Source organism: Trichosurus vulpecula, chromosome 7 (assembly GCF_011100635.1).
Source record: "Trichosurus vulpecula isolate mTriVul1 chromosome 7, mTriVul1.pri, whole genome shotgun sequence".
NCBI classification, from domain to species: Eukaryota; Metazoa; Chordata; class Mammalia; order Diprotodontia; family Phalangeridae; genus Trichosurus; species Trichosurus vulpecula.
In genome coordinates, this window is record NC_050579.1 from 243,622,933 (window position 1) to 243,643,811 (window position 20,879).

Here is a 20,879-nt window from a genome sequence, read left to right on the forward strand (position 1 = left end):
TGTGCTCCTATGCTTAATACAGTACTTGGCACATTGTAGGAGCTTAATAAATGTGGATGGTATCACATCCTTCCTTTGATTCCTGGACCGTAGAGTTGTGGCTAGGGAAGGACAGTTAGAGCTTTGCCCCAGGGTGCTGACGCCCATTGTGAACTTCCTTCCCCTAGATCTGTGTCTCTTAGTCCTCTATAGGCTTACACTGAGTGCTGTGACCCTGCATCATTTCAAGCCCCGGACGGCCACTCCCAGAGTCCCAGAGCTGTACTATTCACTTCCCTCCAAAGCACAAGAAAGTATTTACCAGACTCTTTGGGGAATGATCCACCTCCTTTCTCTTTGTGACACTTCTGAAGTTGAACTATTCCCTTTGTGGCACCACTTTTCTTCTGCAAAAGAATTCCTAGTAAAGGCTCTGTGGGATCCCTCTTCTCCACCCCACCCCAACTCCACCCTGGCCCCCTACATGTGACTTCTCTCAGTTGATGAAACAGTTCTTAGGGCAAGGATTTGTAACCTTTTTATGTGTCGTGCACCCCTTGCAGTTTAATAAGCCTGTGGATTCCTTTATAGAATGTTTTTAAATGCATAAAATTAAATACATATGATACAGAGGAAACCAATTAAGTTGAAATAGTTATACATTTTGAAACCCTTGTCTTAGGTGCCCTTGGTTCTGGTATCTTACACCCTAAGGTAGAAGAAAGACCCAGGGCAAGATTCTTGGGAATTGGAGTCACCACCCTCTCATTCATTCTGCTTAGCCTGGGCTAAAGGCAGGTGCTCTCTGCTGCTGTTTCATGAAACTTTGCTGAATAGTAACTTTCCTCAATTCCTTAAAGCAGGGCTGTCCAAAATAGGCCGCATGCGCAGTGCACAGATTTTATGTGGCCTGCCTGTGTTTACTACAAGCATAGAAATTGACATAAATGCTTTAGTAAATGAAGCCGAGCTACAGCAGAGCTGTCACTAAAGTGGCAAATCAAAATATGTTGTCTGTTGTTTCAATAAAAACTTTTAAAAGTACCATGACTTTTCGTAGCACTTGCTAAACCTAAGGTAAGACTACAAGTTAACTATTATATTAGTGTACTGTATTTTTTGTTCTGGGTGCAGCCCTCGAATAACTATTTTATTTTAATGTATCCCTAAGATAAGCTAAGGTTGCACAGCCTTGCCCTAAAGGATTGTGCTGGCCAATCAGAAGCCAGAGAACCTGTAGCTTCATTAGTTACTAGAGAAAACTGTTACATGAAGATCGCCTTAGGTTGCCTCTCTCCTCTCCCACACGGGAAAGGTGTGGCTGCTGTGGCCTCCAGAAAGCTTCTTCCCCAGTATTTCTTTATTATCTTCCCTCTACCCAACTCCCACCACCACCCCTGTCTGAATTTCTTACATACTCTCCCCAGCCAGGGTAGGCCTGGCTCTGTCCATTCTCATTTTGCAAACACCACTAGCCTGCCCAGGATAAGGTATAGTGCTAATGGTGATAACTTACACTTGCACGGGGCTATTTTCAGAGATTTATTGACCTTATCCTTATTCTATCCTGATAATACATCAGTGCAGTCAGTATCTCCTTTTTGTATAAGAGGAAAATGAATCTCAGAGAGAGAAAGTGACTTTTCCAAAGTTGCACAGCTAATACATGGAAGAGCTTAGATTCGAACCCAGTTCTTTTGTTTGTAAGTTCACTATGCTTCCCACTAGACTGAAATATAAGAATTCCATAAGATGTGTGTGTATATGTATTTATACCCCAAACTCCTCTGTATCATTTTCCACTCTCTCCTCCATTGATCCATTCTTAGAGGTCCAGTGTTCTCCTTGCTAATGCCAACCTTCTTCTTGCCCCACACCCTAATCCTCTGGAAATTTGTCTTTTAATCATTCTCTCTCTCTCTCTCTCTCTCTCTCTCTCTCTCTCTCTCTCTTTCAGACACACACACACACACACACACACACACACACACACTCTGATCCCTCTCATATTTCTCTTTGTCTCTGTTTCCTCCATCTGTTCCCCCTCCTTTCTCTCATCTTTAATCTCTATCTGCTGGCTTCTTCCTGATGCCAAGTTTTCACCATTTTTTGAAAAATCTTTATTATGTCACCCCTTCAGACTAATTCTATATCACTCCTCCATTGCATCTACTTCCTCACTCCCACTTCCTTAAATTTCACTCACTTAATCCCTTAAAATGTGACTTCTGACTCTACAACTCAACTGAAACTGTAGTCTCAAAAGTTATCGGCCTAGTCAGGAAGTGGGGAAAAGAATTATTCTCAGTTCTTGCAAAAAGGGGCTGCAGGATACTGAGATTCCTGAGGGGAGAGAGTTGTAGATTGTAGAACAAACTTTGAGGAGCCTGTTTGGGGAAAACCCTCCAGTCATGCCTTGGATCTCCTCCAACCAATGGGAAGAAGAAGAAATGGTAGCATCCTCTGTCTCCAGCAGAAAGCACCTAGTAGCTGGTTCATTCTTGGGGCTTAAGTAACTCATTAGTGTAGAGAGAAGATATTTGGAGACAGAGAGGCAGAGACAGAAAGACACAGAGAAAGACAGAAACACAGAGAACAAGAGAGATAGAAAGAGAGAGAGAGAGACAGGGAGATACAGAGAAAGATAGGGAGGTAGGGAAGTGGAGAGAGAGAAAGAAAGAGAGAGAGAGAGAGAGAGACAGAGAGAGAGCTTGGTTGCCTACAAAGCAGTGAAGTTGGGATCTGGGAGAGATTTGGAAAAATGGAGAATCAAGAATGCCATGAGTGTTTAGTGAGGCCTAGACTACAGATGCAGGGAGCTAGGGGTGGGGAGAATTGGGGGCAGGAGAATATCCATCTTTCTGTGACCAGCTCTTAGGGCAGGATGTAAGAGCAACATGGCCCTGTTGGCTGGTTACCAGGGCCTGTGTCTGAAACATGGGAAGTGAGAGGGAGATGAGTCCATGCTCAGGCCTGCTTCAGTCACGGGAGAGAACTGGAGTCAGTAGACTAGCATCAACACTAGCATCAGCATCAGAATCAGCATCAAGTATTTACTGGGTGCTGAGATTCAGTAATTCAGTGACTCAGTGTCATTCATCATTTTGGTAACTGAGGCTTATGGAAAGATGAGCAAAACTTGACCTGGGACTGGTCATAAAGGCAGAAAAAAGTATTCATACACAGGCAAGTTATGAGATCATCCCATCCCAGTGATGTATGTAGGGGGTCCCATGCTGATTGTAGGCTTCCCCAGTGACCTGGTACTGGTCCCTGATGCACACTGGGCCTTGGTGTCTTCTTGTAACTTCTCCCCATTCCTATCTCCCTCCCTTTACTTTCCCCCCCTGCTTACAAAGAGCCCCTGTCTCTCTATATGTTCACATTCTTCTCAGAACAAGGGTGCCTTATTTTCCAGGCTCCCAGCTCTTTCCTAACATCCAAGCCCCCAGCCATTCATTGCAGACACCAAAGGCCATTCCAGTAAGCTGTCTGCTTGTGACCTCATGGCCTCATTAACCCTCCTTTAGTTGTTCAATTCACTCAATAATCATGTATTAAATACCTACTGTGTACAAGACACTGTTCTAGAGCTGGAGATACAAAAATAAAACAAAAACCAGTCTCTGCCCTCAAGGAATTTACATTTGACTGAAGGATTCAGCAATTGCATTTAACACCTGTGGCACCGCCCTTTCACACAGGGATTCACCTTAACAGCCACCCTAAATTCAAGGCTATCTACGGGTCCTTGTTGCATAGTTGTGTCGGACTCTTTCTGACCCCATTTGGGGTTTTTCTTGGCAAAGATACTGGAGTGTTTTGCCATTTTCTTCTCCATCTCATTTTACAGATGAAGAAACTGAGGCAAATAGGGTTAAATGACTTACGCAGAGTCACACAACTAGTGTCTGAGGCCAGATTTGAATTTAGGAAAATGAGTCTTCCTCACTTCAGCCTGGAATTCTATCTACTGTGTCAGTTAGCTGCCCTTCTATCTATGGGTCCACAGGCACTCAAAACAATAGCTCCCAAACCCCAATCTGCAGGGCTACTTTTTCTCTGGCCAGTCAGCAGATATAATTGGCTCAAAATAAAGGGTGAAGAGATGATTTAGAAGAGAAATGTGTGGTTTTGGCAGGCAGTCTGAAGCCCCAGCCATGGCCTGCATCTAAAGGGAAGGTTTGGAAACAGGGGAGAAATGATGGGTGAGAAATCCAAGCCAAGAGCAGAGGAGGGATAAGATAGCCAAGGAGGGCAAGGGTTATAGAAGAAGGAGACTAGAGAAAATCATTGGGCCCGGGGCCCGGGGGAAGGCAGTGCTCAAGCCCAGGACTGAGTAAAGGAAGGAGGGATTGAATAGTGAGGTTGGGATGGGGTGGGGTCAGTGATATGACAGAAAGTCAGAATAGAATATGGAATGAGGGGAGGGGAGAGAGTGAGATGCACAAATGAAAGAACAGCTGGATTAGTTAATTGAGCAAAATAGCTCATGTTTACATAGCACTTCATAGTTCATTACTCTCCTGTGATAGGTAGTACAAGTGTCCCCATTTTACAGATAAGAAAACTGAAGCTAAGAGGAGTTCAGCATCTAGGTGGCACAGTGGACAAAGTGTAGGGCCTGAAATCAAAAAGACCTAAGTTCAAAGGCAGTCTTAGACACTGACTAGTTATTTGACCCTGGACAAGTCACTTAACCACTGTTTGCTTTGGATTCCTGATCTGTAAAGTGGGGATAACAAGGGAGCCAAGGTGGCACAGTAAAAACAGTGACTTGCTTGAGTTCTCCGCCAAACCGCTGAATACCTGTAAAAATGACTCTAAACAAATTCTAGAGCAGCAGAATTCACAACATCGACAGAATGAAGCAAACTTCCAGCCCAAGACAACCTGGAAGGTCAACAGGAAAGGTCTGTTGCACCAGTCTAAGAGAGGAGCACAGTCCAGAACAAAATGTACCAGCACAGATATATATATATATATATATATATATATATATATATATATATATATATATATATATATATATATACGTATATGTCGGGGGCTCCACCCCGACCACCGCCTTCCACTTACCCTGCCCTCGGGTCTTCGGACGTCTCCGGCTCCTCTCGGGGGATACGAGAGGAGAATCACCAGGCAGAACACCGGAGTAAACAAGCAGCTTTATTGCATGGCGTCACAGAAATCCCAGAAATCCCACTGACCCTCTCTGGGGCGCGCCTTATATAACCTATCAGGGTGTTCCGGGTTGGCTCCTCCCCAGTTCCTCCCCGAGGGTGGAGCTCCTCCAGTAAGAGCTGCCCCGGTACTGAGGTGGCGGAAGCCACACAGGCATTGCCACGTCAGCAGGTCCAGACTCCCTGGCGTCTCACTACCCTCTCGGGGGGCCTAGGTCCAGAGCGCCCCTAACATATATATATATATATACATATATATATATATATATATATATATATATATATATATATATATATATATATAGACAGGGCACAGGGTGAGTTGAATATGAAGGGATGATATCTAAAAAATAAAATTAAAGGGTGAGAGAGGAATGTACTGGGAGAAGGAGAAAAGGAGAGGTAGAATAGGGTAAATTATCTCACATAAAAGAGGCAAGAAAAAGCTTTTATGATGGAGGGGAAGAGGGGGAGGTGAGAGGGAATGAATGAACCTTACTCTCACTGGATTTGGCTTAAGGAAAGAGTAGCATACATATTTAATTGGGTATGAAAATCTATCTTACCCTACGAGAAAGTAGGGGGAAAGGGGATAAAGGGGGGATATTAGAAGGGAGGGCAAATGGGAGGAGGGGGTAATCAGAAGCAAACACTTTTGAGGAGGGATAGGTTCAAAGGAGAGAATAGAATGGGGAGTGGGATAGGATCCAGGGAAATGTAGTTAGTCTTTCTCAACATGACTGTTGTGGGAGTGTTTTGCATGACTCCACATGTATAACCTGTATAAAATTTCTTGCCTTCTCAATGGAGATGGGTGGGGATGGGGGAAGGCAGAGAATGTGGAACTTAAAGTTTTAAAAATGAATGTTAAAAATTGTTTTTACATGCAACTGGGAAATAAGACATGCAGGCAATGGGGTATAGAAATCTATCTTTCCCTACAAGAAAATGGAGGAGAAGGGGATGAGAGAAGAGGGTAGTATGATAGAAGGGAGGGCAGATTGGGGAAAGGGGTAATCAGAATGCATACAGTCTTGGGGTGGGGGGAGGGGAGAGATGGGGAGAAAAATTGGAACTCAAAATCTTGTGGCAGTGAAAGTTGAAAGCTAAAAATAAATTAAATAAGAGAAAGAAAGTGGGGATAATAATAGCAACTCTCTCCCAAGGTTGCTGTGAAATAGTAATTGTAAAGTGCTTAGCACAGAGCCTGGTATGTAGTAAGTGCTTTATAAACATTAGCTATTATTATTATTATTGTTAAATAACTTTCATAAGTTCACATAGGGCAAGTGTCAGGTCATCATGAATAAGTCATCTCCCTGATAAGGTGATGGACAGGATAGGAGTGAACTGAAGATGCAATACAGAGAGAAGAAGATAATTTTAGGGGGAAAATTCAGAATTTTGTAGTTGATTAGCTTTTACTGAGACATACTCTCTGTACTCTCCTGTTCTGAGCATTGGTCTACACTGTCCCTGGGACAGCCAGGTAGCCCAGTGGATAGTATGCTAGGCTTGGAATCAAGAAGGACTGAGTTCAAATGTGGGCTCAGACACTTACTAGCTGTGTGACCCAGGGGAAGTCACTTAACCCTGTTTCCCTCAGTTCCTTAACTGTAAAATGGGGACACACTGGAGAAGGAAATGGCAAATGACTCCAGTATCTTTGACAAGAAAATCCCAGGGACAATCCATGGACTCCCAAAGAGTCCAACACAACTGAACGATTGAACAACAACAACACGTGTTCCTGTGCCGGGAATGGCTTCCCCCACTCTCTCAACCTGTTGACTTCCTATCCATGCTTTAAGATCTCCATGACTGAAATGTCATCTCCTGCAGGCAGACCTCCCCATGAGGAATCACTCTCCCTCCTTTTGGATCTCACCAAAGCAGCACTTAGTTTGAGCCTGTCAGATGCATTCATTAGGGATTACAGTTCTTTGTTCACATGGCAAATTATCTTATTTAGCTTCATAAAGTAGGAACCCACACAGGCTCTAACCTAGTGCTCTCCATGCAGTGGACTCCAAAGCAGTCTTGAATTCAATAGAACAGCAGAGCCAGAGGGGACTTTAGGGAGAGGAAAGGATGTCTCACTTGTAAGAGTTGGAGGAAACTGGAGTCAGAGGGAGCAAGGAGAAAACAAGGAACAAGGATGTGCAAGTTGTAGCAACTTCATGGTGCCCTCCTTGGTTCTTGCTGTTCATCACAAACTACATGGGCTGAACACAGCCTTCTCTTTTACACTGGGCCTGGGGAAATCCTCTTAACTCTTTCCTTTGATTCCTAGATCCTAGAACTATAGCTAGGATGGGGCAACCAGAGTTTTGCCCCTGGGTACCAGGGGGGAATTTCCTCCCCATACACCTGTACCTTCAGGTCTTCCACAGGTTTACAATGCATGATGGAATCCTGTATCTTTCCTAGACCCCAGGCTATGACTCCTAGGATTTTTATAGTGAAGTGAAGTTAAGAAGCGTTTGTTAAGTGCTCACTATGTGCCATTTTGCTAAGCACTGGAGGAACAAAGAGAAAAAAGCCAAAAAAAAAAAAACAAATAAAATCCACCCTAGACCCAGTCACTTTCTTCTAAAACTCAAGGGAACCCAGGTCAGGTAGGTTGAGTCTATCTCCTTTCATAGTGGGAGTGCTCCTGGATTTGAGCTATCTTTGTCCCAGGATTTTCCTTCCAACCCTCGCCCCATGACTGTTGGTCCACCAGGTGAAAGAATTCCTAGTTGCTTCAACTTAAATCTATTTTTTTCTTTTTTTTTAGATAAATAAATCATTATTTATTTATTTAATATTTTTAGTTTTCAGCATTAATTTTCACAAGAGTTTGATTTACAAATTTTCTCCCCATTTCTACCCTCCCCCCACTCCAAGATGGCATATATTCTGATTGCCAAGTTCCCCAGTCAACCCAGCCTTCGGTCACCCCACTCCCCCACCCCATCCTCTTTTCCCTTACTTTCTTATAGGGCAAGATAGATTTTTATGCCCCATTGCCTGTATATCTTATTTCATAGTTGCATGCAAAAACTTTATTTTTTGAACATCTGCTTTTAAAACTTTGAGTTCCAAATTCTCTCCCCTCTTCCCTCCCCAGCCTCCCTCCCTAAGAAAGCAAGAAATTTAGCATAGGCCACATGTGTAACATTATGCAAAACACTTTCACAGTACTCATGTTGTGAAAGACTAACTATATTTTGCTCCTTCCTGTCCTATCCCCCTTTATCCAATTTTCTCCCTTGATCCTGTCCCTTTTCAAAAGTGTTTGCTTTTGATTACCTCCTCCCCCTGTCTGCCCTCCCTTCTATTGTCCCCCCTTTTTATCTTCTTCCTCCTTCTTTCCTGTGGGGTAAAATACCCAATTGCATGTGTATGTTATTCCCTCCTCAGGTCAAATCCGATGAGAGTAAGATTCACTCATTCCCCTCACCTGACCCCTCTTCCCTCCCAACAGAACTGCTTTTTCTTGCCACTTTTATGCAAGATAATTTACCCCATTCTATCTCTCCCTTTATCCCTCTCTCAATATATTTCTCTCTTATCCTTAATTTGATTTTTTTAATATCATCCCTTCATATTTAACTCACCCTGTGCCCTTCAGCTACGCTAATACTGAGGTCTCATGAATTATACACATCATCTTCCCATGTAGGAATGTAAACAAAACAGTTCAACTTTAGAAAGTCCCTTATCATTTCTCTTTCTTATTTACCTTTTCATGCTTCTCTTGATTCTTGTGTTTGAATGTCAGATTTTCTATTCAGCTCTGGTATTTTCACTGAGAAAGCTGGAAAGTCCTCTATTTTATTGAAAAATCCATATTTTGCCTTGAAGCATGATACTCAGTTTTTCTGAGTAGGTGATTCTTGGCTTTAATCCTAGCTCCATTGATGTCTGGAATATCATATTCCAAGCCCTTCAATCCCTTAATGTAGAAGCTGCTGGAGATCTTGGGTTATTCTGATTGTGCTTCCACAATACTCAAATTGTTTCTTTCTAGCTGCTTGCAGTATTTTCTCCTTGATCTGGGAGCTCTGGAATTTGGCAAGAATATTCCTAGGAGTTTTCTTTTTGGGATCTTTTTCCGGAGGCAATCAGTGGATTCTTTGTATTTCTATTTTACGCTCTGGCTCTAGAATATCAGGGAAGTTATCCTTGATAATTTCTTGAAAGATGATATCTAGGTTCTTTTTTTGATCATGGCTGCCAGGTAGTCCAATAATTTTTAAATTATCTCTCCTGGATCTATTCTCCAGGTCAGTGGTTTTTCCAATGAGACATTTCACATTGTCTTCCATTTTTTCATTCCTTTGGTTCTGTTTTATAATAGCTTGACCTCTCATAAAGTCACTAACTTCCATTTGCTCCAATCTAATTTTTAAGGTAGTATTTTCCTCAGTGGTCTTTTGGACCTCCTTTCCCATTAGGCTAATTCTGCCTTTCAAGGCATTCTTCTCCTTATTGGCTTTTTGGAGCTCTTTTGCCATTTGAGTTAGTCTATTTTTTACGATGCTATTGTCTTCAGTATTTTTTTGGGTCTCCTTTAGCAAGTTATTGACTTGTTTTTCATGGTTTTCTTGCATCACTCTCATTTCTCTTCCCAATTTTCCTCTACTTCTCTTACTTGCTTTTCCAAATCCTTTTTTGAGCTCTTCCATAGCAGGAAACCAGTTCATGTTTTTCTTGGAGGCTTTTGACAGTAGACTCTTTGACTCTGTTGACTTCTTCTGGCTGTATTTTTCACCTTCTTTGTCACCAAAGAAAGATTCCAAAGTCTGAGTCTGAATCCAAGTCTGTTTTCACTGCCTGGCCATGTTCCCAGCCAACTACTTGATCCTTGAACTTCTCATCCAGGTATGACTGCTTGTAGAGTAGAGAGGACTTTGTCCCAAGCTTGAGGGGCTGTTCTGTTGTTCTCAGAGCTATTTCTACACAGCAAGCTCTGCCACACCAGTGCTCTTCCTCCCCCAAGCACTACCAACTTGGACCATGACTCAGATTTTTTTTTCTTTTTTTTAAATTTATTTATTATTTTTAGTTTACCACATACAGTTCTACATAATTTTGAGTTCCAGATTTTCTCCCCTCCCTACCCCCTCCCTTCCCAAGATGGCATGTAATCTCATATAACTACCATGCATAACTTCGCATTGAATCAATTTATACACTAGTCAAGTTGTGGAGAAGAATTATGACCAATGGAATGAATCATGAGAAAGAAGAAACAGAACCAAAAAAAACCCCAAAAAACAAAAAAACCCCCCAAAAACAAAAACAAAAGAGAAGCAAAAAAAGCAGGCATGTAGTGTGCCTCAATCTGTATTCAAACTTCATAGTTCTTTCTCTGGATGAAGATAGCATTCTCCATCGTGAGTCCCCTGGAGTTGTCCTTGCACCTTAGGTTGCTGAGAAGAGCGAAGTATGTCAGGGTTGGTCCTCACAGAATCCATATATCTGTGGCTGTGCACAACGTTCTCCTGGCTCTGCTCCGCTCACTCAGCATTATGTCGTGTAGGTTTTTCCAGGTTGTTACGAAGTCTGCATCATCCCCATTTCTTATGGCACAATAGTATTCCATCACCTTCATATACCACAGCTTGTTCAGCCATTCCCCAATTGATGGGCATCCCTTTGATTTCCAATTCTTGGCTACCACAAAGAGAGCCGCTATAAATATTTTTGTACATATGGGTCCCTTTCCCTCTTGTGTGATTTGTTTGGGATACAACCCTAGAAGTGGTATTGCTGGGTCAAAGGGTATGAACATTTCATAGCCCTTTGGGCATAGTTCCAAACTGCTCTCCAAAATGGCTGGATCAGCTCACAACTCCACCAGCAATGCAACAATGTTCCAATTTCCCCACATCCTTTCCAGCATTTATCATTTTCCTGTTTTGTAATTTTAGCCAATCTGACAGGAGAGATGTGGTATCTAAGAGTTGTTTTGATTTGCATTTCTCTAATCAGTAGTGATTTCAAGCATTTTTTCATATGCCTATAGATAGCTTTAATTTCTTCCTCTGAAAACTGCCTGTTCATATCCTTTGACCATTTCTCAATTGGGGAATGGCTTGTATTCCTATATATTTGGCTCAGTTCCCTGTATATTTTAGATATGAGGCCTTTATCAGAGATACTAGTTGCAAAGATTTTCTCCCAATTTTCTGCTTCCCTCCTAATTTTTGTTGTATTGGCTTTTTTTTTGTACAAAAACCTTTCAATTTGACATAATCAAAATTATCCATTTTGCATTTTGTAATGCTCTCTATCTCTTGTTGGGTCATGAATTCTTTGCTTTTCCATAAATCTGATAAGTAAACTATTCCTTGCTTTCCCAAATTACTTATAGTATCAGCTTTTACTCCTAAATCATGAACCCATTTTGACTTTATTTTGCTATATAGTGTAAGATATTGGTCTATGCCCAGTTTTTGCCCTACCATTTTCCAATTTTCCCAACAGTTTTTGTGAAATAGTGAATTCTTAGCCCAGAAGCTGGCCTCTTTGGGTTTATCAAAGAGTAGATTGCTAAACTCGTTGATTTCTCCTCCTTGTGTACCTATCCTATTCCACTGATCCACACCCCTGTTTCTTAACCAGTACCAGGCAGTTTTGATGACTGCTGCTCTGTAGTACAGTTTAATATCTGGTATGGCTAAGCCACGTTCTCTAGCATGTCTTTTCATTAATACCCTAGATATTCTAGACCTCTTGTTTTTCCAGATGAATTTTGTTATTATTTTGTCCAGCTCAGTAAAATAATTTTTTGGTAGTTCGATTGGTATGGCACTGAATAGATAGATTAATTTAGGTAAAATTGTCATTTTTATTATATTAGCTCAGCCTATCCATGAGCAACTGATATTTTTCCATTTATTTAGATCTGATTATATTCGCGTGAAAAGTGTGTCATAATTATGTTCATATAGGCCCTGGGTTTGTCTTGGCAAATAGACTCCCAAATATTTTATAGTGTCTACAGTAACTTCGAATGGAATTTCTCTTTCTATCTCTTGCTGTTGGGCTTTGTTAGTAATGTATAGGAATGCCGAGGATTTATGTGGGTTTATTTTATATCCTGCAACTTTGCTAAAGTTGTTTATTATTTCAAGTAGCTTTTTACTTGATTCTCTAGGATTCTCTAAACAAATCATCATATCATCTGCAAAAGTGATAATTTAGTTTCTTCTTTTCCTATTCTAATTCCTTCAATTTCTTTTTCTTCTCTTATTGCTACAGCTAATGTTTCTAGTACCAAATTGAATAATAGGGGTGATGATGGACAACCTTGTTTCACCCCTGATCTTATTGGGAATGCATCTAGTTCATCCCCATTACAAATAATGCTTGTCGATGGTTTTAGGTAGATGCTATTTATAATTTTAAGAAAGGTTCCACTTATTCCTATGCTTTCCAGTGTTTTTAATAGGAATGGGTGTTGTACTTTGTCAAAGGCTTTTTCTGCGTCTATTGAGATGATCATATGGTTTCTGATAGTTTTGTTGTTGATATGGTCAATTATGCTAATAGTTTTCCTAATATTGAACCAGCCTTGCATTCCTGGAATAAATCCTACCTGATCATAGTGTATTATTGTCATGATGAGTTGCTGCAATCTTTTTGCTGATATTTTATTTAAAATTTTTGCATCAATATTCATTAGAGAAATTGGTCTATAATTTTCTTTCTCTGTTTTGACTCTACCTGGTTTGGGTATTAGTAGCATATTTGTGTCATAAAAAGAATTTGGTAGGACTCCTTCTTCACCTATTTTCCCAAATAGTCTACAAAGTATTGGAATTAGTTGTTCTTTAAATGTTTGATAGAATTCACATGTAAAACCATCTGGCCCTGGAGATTTTTTCCTAGGGAGTTCATTGATGGCATGCTCAATTTCTTTTTCTGATATGGGGTTATTAAGAAATTTCACTTCCTTCTCTGTTAGCCTGGGCAGTTTATGTTTTTGTAGATATTCATCCATATCTCTAAGGTTGTCAAATTTATGGGCATACAGTTGGGCAAAATAATTCCTAATTATTGTTTTGATTTCCTCTTCATTAGAGGTGACCTCACCCTTTTCATTTTTGATACTGGTAATTTGATTTTCTTCTTTCTTTTTTTTTTAATCAAATTGGCCAAAGATTTATCAATTTTATTGGTTTTTTCATAAAACCAGCTCTTTGTTTTATTTATTAATTCAATGGTTTTCTTGGTTTCAATTTTATTAATCTCTGCTTTGATTTTCAGTATTTCTAATTTGGTATTTAATTGGGGGTTTTCAATTTGCTCTTTTTCTAGCTTTTTCAGCTGTATGCCCAGATCATTGATCTCCTTTTTCCCTATTTTATTCATGTAAGCATTTAGGGATATAAAACCGCCAACCCCCGTGGCTCAGATCTTAAGCAGGCTCTGCACTCCTGCTCTGATCCGCCACTTAATTCCTCCTACTAGGTGGACCTGGGACCAGAAGCAACTGCAGCTGTAGTTCTGTCCTCAGAGCTGCATCCCCTCTACTGCCTCAGGGTGTTGGCCAAACCACGAACTCCTTTCACTCTGTCCCCGCAGCTTTTCCCACCAACCTTCTCTGTAGTCTTCGGTGTTTGTGGGTTAAGTCTGGTAACTGCCACCGCTCACTCATTCAGGGCACTAGGGCCTGTCCCACCTGGCTCCTGGTCTGGTTGGTCCTGGCGCAGCCCATGCTGGGCTCTGCTCTGCTCCGCTCCCAGCTCCAGGTGATAGACCCTTCCCCACATCCATCCAGGCTTTCCTGGGCTGGAGCCCTGCTTCCCTCTGTTATTTCGTGGGTTCTGCAGCTCTACAATTTGTTCAGAGCCATTTTTATAGGTTTTTGGAGGGACATGAGGGAGAACTCATGGCAGGTCCCTGCTTTTCAGCTTCCATCTTGGTTCCGCCTCCTCCCTGGCCCCCCAGTTCTCTCAACTTAGATCTTAAGTATGTGTTCCCTCTTAGTAAAGGAAACAGCTCTGAGAGTGAGCTCAAGCTGACACCTTGGACTATTCATGTGAGTGTATGGAAGTGTGTGTGTGTGTGTGTGTGTGTGTGTGTCTGTGTGAGAGAGAGAGAGAGAGAGAGACAGACAGACAGACAGACAGACAGACTGACAGACAGACAGAGACAGAAAGAAAGAGTGAGAGAGAGTTGGCAAGTTGGGGATGGGGAGGGGTGGGTGGAGGAAACTCTGGAATCTCAGTCTCAAGCTGGCCCAGGCTTCACCCAGTGTCATCATCAAATGTGAGGGAAGTTCTCCACTGATGTCCAAGATGTGAGTAATGATTGCCTTTCTAGGAAGAGAATGGAGGTGGACAGACTGGGATGTTTTCAGGGGAAGGAAGAAGGCGAACATACTCTAAGGGAAATGTCTTGGGAGTGAGGAGAAAGAGCAGAACCAGGGCTGTAGTTTGTGGTGACTGAATGTTGGGGACTCCTTTAGGGAATGAATTCTGTCTTTCAGGGGGCCAAGTCCCCACTGCAGTGGGACAGGAAGGGAAACCCTAAGTTAAGGAGAAAAATGGGGTAAGTTTCTGAGGAATCTGAATCACCCCCTTTCCATCCATTCCACTTAGCCTGGGCTAAAGTTACATGCTTTCAGCTCCTCTTTCAGATACTTTAGCTCAATGGGGACTTTCTAACCTCAGTTCCCCAAAGGACTACACTGGCCAATCAGCAGCCAAAGAATCAGAGATTTCATTAGTTACTAGGTGTAAGTGTTACCTGAAGATCCCCTTGGGTTGCTTCTCTCCTCCTCACCTAGCTCCTGAAGCTTGTAGAAAGCTTCTCCCCCAACATTCTCTTTTACTACCTTCCTTTCCACACCCCTCAGTTTCTTGAATGTCTGATCCCAACCAGGGTAGGCCTGGCTCTGGCCCTTCTCCTTTGTAAAGACCACTGGCCTGGCCCCAGGAGAGATAGTGAGGATGATGATACCTTACACTGAGCCTTAACTACCCCCTCCCACACTTTTATAACATCATAGACAGCTATGGAGTGTATTCCCTCTGGTCTACAGGATTTCACCACCTTCATATTTTAATGAGCTCTTTCTCACTTCTTTCTCACCTACAGGCATAGCAAGGGTCTCCCTCAATTCCACCTTATGGATTAGGATGAGTATATTTTGCCCAGAGAATTTGGGGCAGGCCCCCGCTCCATTCCAGACAATTTCCCCAATCAATCAGTCAATCAACAAGCATTTATTAAGAGCTTAATATGTTCCAGCCACTGTCATACATGCTTCTTGACTTTTGATTTTCCAATCCTCATCCCCAGCCTGTGTTTCTTCATTTGGTTTGCCCTGCAGATAGGAATGGAAGGGAATAACTATTTATATAATGCCCTCAGTGTGCCAGACACCATTCTAAATGCTTTTACATTTTTTATAAATATTATCTCATTCAATTTCAAACTTTGAGCCTTTTCTCACTTCACCCTATATATTTTTATCCCCTATACCTATCCTACGAGATGTTACCATGTGCTGTAAGCTCCCTTTCCTCTCTTTCTCCCCATCTCAAAGTCCCTCTAGCATATCCCCCATTCTTCCCTTCTTTGCTCCAGCCTCTCTGATGGTCCTTTTCATTTCCAGGGCCATCTCTCTTTCCTGGGGTATGAAGCTCCTTCCTTTCCTCCTCCTTTGGAACTAGGCTCTTTGATCATGCTTTTTCTCTTTCTTATTCTCAGTCTTTCTCTATAGTCAGGCCCCTTCCTATAAACATGATCATGTCCTCCTCCATCTTTAAAATACCTTTACTTTGCCATGCCCCCTGTTCAACCTTATATCTCCACTTTGTTTCACAGTGAAACTCTATAAAAAAGTATCCCCTTTCATAGCAGTACACACATTTTCATCCTTTGACATCTAGCTTCTAACTCTACCACACAACTGAAACTGTTCTCTGCAAAGTTATCACTCCTCCAGGCATGGGGACACACACCTGTAATCCTAGGTACGATGAGGTGGCTAAAGCTGGTGGATCTCTGGAGTTTAGAATTGTAGTGGGCTATGCTGATCCACTGTCTGCACTAAGTTCAACATTAATATGGTGTGCTCCCAAGAAGGGGGCAAAAGGGGACTATCTGTTTGCTTAAGGAGGGGACAAACTGGATCAGGTCAGACATGGAACCAGCCAAAGATGTTGCAGATCAGTAGCGGGAATGGGCTTGGGAATAGCTCCTGTATTTCCAGTCTCAGAGAGATGGGGAGACCCAGTTTTCAGAACAAAATAAAACACAGAGTTATCACACTAATTCTTAGTTGCTAAATCTTATAGTATTTTCTTAATCCTCATCCTTCTGGAATTCTCTGTGGTAGTTGATGCTGTTAACCAATCTCTCTTCCCGAATATTTCCTTCTCCCTTGGTTTTGTGACACTGTTCTCTCCTGGGGCTCCTTCCTGCCTGATCACTTCTTTTAAACTCCTTTGCTAGATCACTGTCCTTGTCCTCTTCTCTAATCATACTTTTTCCCCAAGACTGTTTTTCTCTCCCTACATCTTCTTTCTCTTGGTGCTCTTATCAACTTACATGGGTTCATTTTTTTGTTTCCTTGTGTATGACTTATCTCTCTAAACCCCTAAGAACAAAAGGTAATACTTTAGTGGAGGCTTGTGAGCTGTATTTTTAGTAGATGTCAACCCATAGAGAACCTTGAACCTGACACAGTTGTTCTGAGGATTTCATATGTGAAAGGGGGACAGAGAGGTGGCCACATGGACTACATGATATATCCCCCTAGTATAATGTAACCTTCTTGAGGGCAGGGACAATTTGCTTTTTTTCCCTAATCTTTGTATATCTAGTCACTAATGCTGGGCTTTGCACATAGTAGGTGCATAATAAATGCTTGTTCAATGAATTAAACATTGAAAGTAGAGGTAACTAGACCACGAGATCTTCAGGAGACAGCTATAACAGGAGAGAGCCATGGGGGCTGGAATGAATGGTTGGGGAGCCATGGTAGAAAGAGTTCTGGGAGGAACATGAAGTCGTGGAGAGACACGGGCTCTATATAGGTATAGAGGGAGTATAAAAGGGAAGAGATAAGAGAGAGGAATTGGAAGTAGATGTCTGGAACCCAAGGTGCATCAGAAGCTACTCAGACTATCAGGTCTCTGGGCGAAACTTGCGATGGGCATGAGACTCCCCAGATTTGTCACTGGGATAGAATGATCTCATGGTCTTGATATGTATGGGACTTCTTTTTCTGTCTTCAAGGCCAATCCCAGGTCAGAATTTGCGCATCTTTACTCTCAATCCTTAGTCACCATAGTGATAAGTGACATTGACTCATTGAGTCACTGAGCCACATCACCTCATAAATATTGAATGCTGATTCTGATGCTGATGCTGGTATGGAGGCTAGGCTGTGGGCCCAGCTCCCTCCCATGACTGAGGTGGCCTGAGCATGGGCTCATCTTTCTTACACTTCCCATTTTCTCAGCTGCAAGCCCTGGCATCCACTCAGCCAACAAGGAGCCAGCCATGTTATTGTCACACCCTGCCCTAGGAACTGGCCAGAGAAATACAGATATCTCACCCCCAGCTCTCCCTATCTCTTTATCTCTAGTCCAGAATTTTTTCACACCCATATGGAACTGCTGATTCTCCACTCCTCCAGATCCCTCTCAGCTTACAAGCTCTCTACTTTACAGAGATCCAAGTGTTCTCTCTCTCTATCTCTCTGTTTCTGTCTCTCTCTGTTTCTCTGTGTCTGTCTGTTTGTCCCTTCCTCTGTTTCTGTCTCTCTCTTTCCCCTAATCAACTACCCCAAATGCCTTTTTTTCTATACTGGTGATTTCTCTAATCCCTTAGACAAGAACCACTGCTGGGTTCCATCCGCAGGAGACAGATGACGCTACACATTCCTCTACTCCCCATTGGCTGGAACATCCTGCCCTTCCATGGCAGGATAGGGTTTTCCCCAAACAGCTTCTTCAAAGCTTGTCCTGCAATCTGCAACTTTCTCCCCAGCTCCAGGAAGCTCAGGGTCCACCAGCCCTTCCTTACAACTGAAAGAGAACTACTCTGTCCCTCCCCTCCTGATTCGGTTTAGAGGCTTTGTAGATAGGACCAATGACTCTGAGGGATAAGGCCTGGGAGACAGTCTAAGGAAGATGGAGTGGGGCATGCATAAGTGGAGTTAAGTGAGAGAAAAGGACGTGGGTACTCACTGACACAGCTATCAGCAAAGACTGTTGGCGTTTATCCTATTAAGTGCATTGAACACTTCTTCCTCTTCCCTACATCAGACCTTTCTCTGCCTCATTTAGGACCTCAAGTGGAGATGTTTCATTGAAAGGGCCCTTGTGATTGAGGCAGGTCTGGGCGTGGACATTTCTCAGGCTTTTCTCTTCTGAAACCTAACTATAGCTTCTTACCCAGAAGAGACCTCAGCATTAACTCTGAACTTCTAAGAAACAATGAGAGCTCAGAATTCCATCCCGAGCACTTCTTGTATTGGGGTTCCTCATCCCTCATTAGATCTTGCTGCACACTCCAGTCATAACAACTGTGACCTGGCTCCCACCCAGGTGGAGGAAGTTTGCAATGGGTATAAGAGGACGAGTGGGGGAGGGGCAGTGTAGTGCTGCATGCTGCTTATGTGGAGGGGGATGTGACTCCTGATTGGTGGGAAGAATACTGAGTGTGATGTTGTATGACTGTAAGGGGCTCACTTCATTTGGCTGTAGAAACTTTGGAGAGATCATTCAGAGACACATGTGGACCAAGGACACCAGGGAGGTAGTGGAGAAAAACTTTGGAATGACAGACATGCATGGGAAACTGGCCCCATACTTTCCTTGAACTTACTTGAAATTCTAGAGAGTTTTGAGAATGGTCCTTGTGTGTGTGAAACTGCTCTCTCTCTCTCTCTCTCTCTCTCTCTCTCTCTCTCTCTCTCTTTCCCTATAGCACCACTGGGACTACTCTCCCCCTCCAAATATTTGGGCCCCAGCTTCACAACAAAAGCTGCTTTCCTGATTACTTTTGCTTAATATATATTTTTTTGCCCAATCACATGTAAAAACAATTTTTAATTTTTTAAAAAATGTTTTGAGTTCCAAATTCTATGCCTCCTTTTCTACCTCCCTGAGATGGTAAGCAATCTGATATAATTTATATATGTGTATTCATATAAAACCTTTACATGTTTAGTCATTTTGTACAAGAAGACAAATTAAAAAATAGAATGAAACAAAGAAAGTGCAAAATAGCATGCTTTAGTGTGTATTCCTATAGTCTCAGTTCTTTCTCTGGAGGCAGATAGTATGCTTTGTCATTAGTCCTTTGGTATTGTCTTGGATCATTGTATTGCTGAGAATAGCTAAGTCATTCACAATTTTTCATCGTACGCTATTGCTGTTACTGTATACAACGTTCTCCTGGTTCTGCTCATTTCACTTTGCATCAGTTCATGTAAGTCTCTCCAGGATTTTCTGAAATTACCCTGCTTGTCATGTCTTAAGATTCCATCACAATTATATACCATAGCTTGTTTAGCCATTTCCCAATTGATGGGCATCCTTTCAATTTCCAATTCTTAGCCACCGCAAAAAGAGCTGCTATAAATATTTTTGTACAAACAGGTCTTTTCCCTTTTTTAAAATGATATTTTTGGGATATAGACCTAGCAGTGGTATTTCTGGGTCAAAGGGTATGCACAGTTTTACAGCCCTTTGGGCATGGTTCCAATTACTCTCCTAGATAGTTGGCTCCTGATTACTTTTAAAGGGGAAGGTAGTCCCTAACTTATATCCCTCAGCTGGGCTCCTTCTCCACAAATACTGGTTACACAAAATATAACAAGCCCACTTATTCCAAGCAAAACAGCAAACAGAAACCAGAGAAATAGCCTGATTACAATATGACATAAAATACTGAAGAATAAATGAGCTTTTCATCTGAGTTTCATCTGAGAGTGAGCTTTCAAACAAGGAATGAGCACACAATCTCACTCAGATGCAGATCTATTCTTAGAAGTCTCTAGAATTTCGAGCAAGTCCAAAGACAAGACAGGCCTGACCTTCCATACACACATGCCCTTCCAAAGTCTTTCTTCATTAAGGAGTTTCCTCTGCCCATGCTTGTCTCTCAGTGATGCCTCTAAAGTCTCTGAAGGGGATTGAGATAAATCCGTGAGCCACGTGGGCACCTTTGTACTTGGCATTTTTGGTGTCAACCAAGAGGCATGAGAGGAACAATTAAGGTAATATTTATAAAGGGCTTTGCAAACTTCAAATCTGTAAATGCTGTTATTATGATGTCTCTTCATCGAATAAAGTTACTTGAACAGATAAAGTGGATTTTTAAATTCAAGTGTAGAACTCCTTTATCTCTATTAAATTAAATCTCCTTCCATTCAATTCTCCCATCATTCTGACCTGTCGACAATGCTTTGGATCCTGGCTCTGTCATCCAATATAGTAGCAATGTCTCCCAGTTTCAAGTCATCTGAAAATTCCCTTTGCCTTCCTTCTATGTCTTCATCCAAGGCACTGATAACAATGCTGAATAGGACGGGACCAAGGACAGATTCCCGGCATACTCTGCTAGGGAGCTTCCTCCAATCTGACATTCACCCATTAAGGACCAATCTTTGGGCCCCAGCCATTCAACCATTTCCAAATCCAGCTAACCACATTATCATCTAGTGCATATCTGTCCATCTTCTCCCCAAGGGCAGCA